Genomic DNA, 2,778 nt, shown 5'->3' on the forward strand with positions numbered 1-2,778 from the left:
TTCTTTAAAGTAATAAAGTTGAAATGTATCAATAAAGACAGCTCTGGAATGGAAATGTAATATTTTTGAATGACCTGGGTGAACTTAGCACAGGTCCCATCCTGGATTTCAGGACACGGCGGGTGCAGTAACTGTAGCTCCACTCATTCTCAAGTAGCAGCATCCCTAGCTGTAGTGGCAGTGCTTCACAATCTAATAAAATCTTTCACTAATGAAATGGCAGAATGAATATCTATCATCAGTGGACAATAATTCATTAAGCAGGCAAACAGAAAACACCTATATTGACACCTTTGTTCACATAGATTATAACCTTATGTGCAGGGCTGTTACTTTATAGGCTTTGAACTCCTCTTCGCCTTTTACACACTGTTGATGTCTCTGTATGCATGGCAGGTGATCAATACATGTTTAGGTAATCAATAGATCTATGGGTCAATAATGAAAACTTCTGCATGGTTAGAAACTCATTAACTGTGATTTTCCATAGCAGATCTGAGCCCATTGAAACTTACCAAATAAACACTAGTTGGTTGTGATGGGCTGACTCTCTAACTTGCTTTTTCCTTACAGGTAAGCGATAAAAATTTCATACCATAATTCAAGCATGTCAGCTCCCAACTATTCCACTGGCAGTTATGATATGTTTGTCCTCATTGCCATCCCTGGACTGAGGGAACTACACATGTGGATCTCCATGCCCTTCTGCCTGATGTACCTGGTGGCCATCAGTAAATGGTATCCTGATCCATAGGGTGGCACTGGAGCGCAGTCTTCATGAACCCATGTACTCTTCCTCTCCTGGTTGGTTTTTTGGGATCTGATTCTGTCCACATGCACAGTACCCAAAGCTCTGAGCATCTTCTGGTTTGATGACATGTACATCTCCTTTGGTGGTTGTGTAACCCAGCTCTTCTTTATGCATTTTGCCTTTGTAGTGGAGTCAGGCATTCTCTTGGCCATGGCGTTTGACCTCTATGTGGCCATCTGCCACCCATTGAGGTATACCACCATTCTTAGCCATGGCGTCATTGGCAAAATAGGGGGTGTGCAGTGCTGAGGAGTTTTGCAACTGTTTTCCCCATTGTCTTCCTTGTGAAACGCCCGCCCTTCTGGACAAATATCATTGCCCACACGTTTTGTGAACACATGGGGCTGGCAAAGCTGGCTTGCGCTGATATCACCATCAATATTTGGTATGGAATCTCTGTGCCATTGCTCAGTGTTATGAGTGTTATGCTAGATATAGTGACAATAGTCATCTCCTACGGGCTCATTCTGCGGGCAGTCTTCAGGCTGCCTTCCCATGATGCTCGAATGAAAGCACTCAGCACCTGTGTTTCCCACTTCTGTGTCATCCTCATGTTCTACCTTCCAGGGATTTTTACTGCCATTGTTCAGCGTTTTGGCCGACAAATCCCCAAGCATGTCCACATCCTGTTGGCCAATCTCTATGTTCTTGTCCCCCCCATGATGAACCCAGTTGTCTATGGAATAAAGACCAAACAGATTCGTGAATGAGTGGCCCTTGTGTTTTCTTCAAAAGGGAAGTGTTGCTGAGGTTGACTGGATCGCACGGTTATTTCTTATAGGTGAAAGGTAAGATCTTATTAGAAAAGAGGAGAGACTGTTACCACTTAGGATAGGCAATACTTGCTGTGAAATTAGTCTTATTTATTTATTTATTTATTTATTTATTTATTTATTTATTTATTTATTAAATAGGGATGATATTATTTGTATGAGTCCCTTATTTCAGAGGTAAATAGGTTCTTGAAAATCAGTCTATTCCCAAACTGCTGTTTGCATGTCCACAGGGCTCTGCAATAGTTAATAGCATAGCATCTCAATTTCTATGAAGCAAAAATAAAATTTATAAAACACTTCTCCTTCATCTGCTATTTAAATTTTAGATCTCTTCGTATCCTCCCCAACAGCTATGATGAACACAAATTAGAAAGAGTGAACACCAACATTGTGCTCAAATAGGGCAAACACAGAGTCTCTCCCCTTTCTGCTCATCTGATTCACAAAAATCCTGAACAAGCTCATAACACTACATGCATACCTGATGATACTAGATAGCACCATCTACACAAATTAAATTATATCTACTGCTGTAAGTATATGATTTAGGAGGATTAAAAAAAACAATAAGTAAAGTGTTTGGAGATAGAATCTGCCTTGGATGCTTGGTGTCCTCTGTAACCATCCGAATTTGCTATTTTTAAACTTCTTAACAGAGTTGTTGTATGAAGACGCAATAAGAAAGTGGATGCTAAAGCACTTTAGAAACTATGAAATTCTGTACAAATGTGTTGTCACTGTTGTTAATGTCATTATATTCCCTGGTATAAACTTCCACCTTCCTTACGGTCAAATGTTAAGAATAAAACAGCAAAAACCCTGTCCTTTGTCTGTGGCAAAGTCCTTCCAGCTCCTTCTTCCTTTCTTTCCCACTGGGGTTCACCTACCTACAGTGCAGCAGACCCCCACAGCCCTTCCCTATCAGTGAGTGTGCCATGGACAGACAGGACGCAGGTGCCGGTGCTCCATCTCATGGCCACGGCAGGCAGTGGGGCCAGCCTTGCACTTCTCATCCTTCAAAAGCCCCTGTGGACATTTCCAAGGAAATTTTACTTTGCTTCTTAGCCATGGAACTTCTTTTTTCCCAGCTTCTGCTCAGATTTCTGGCCTGTCAGGGGGTCTAGAGAAAATATTTTGTGTGTTTTTCCTGAGTTGGGCTTTCTGAACAAATTTTGTCAAAATCTTTGGATC

At 41.4% G+C, this 2,778-nt stretch overlaps 1 pseudogene; it reads left to right on the forward strand.

Annotated features, from left to right (window-relative positions):
- Positions 1-607: 607 nt before the first annotated feature.
- On the forward strand, positions 608-1,521 carry LOC118628412 (annotated as a pseudogene).
- Positions 1,522-2,778: the final 1,257 nt, after the last annotated feature.

Source organism: Molossus molossus, unplaced genomic scaffold, assembly GCF_014108415.1.
Source record: "Molossus molossus isolate mMolMol1 unplaced genomic scaffold, mMolMol1.p scaffold_m16_p_13, whole genome shotgun sequence".
NCBI classification, from domain to species: domain Eukaryota; kingdom Metazoa; phylum Chordata; class Mammalia; order Chiroptera; family Molossidae; genus Molossus; species Molossus molossus.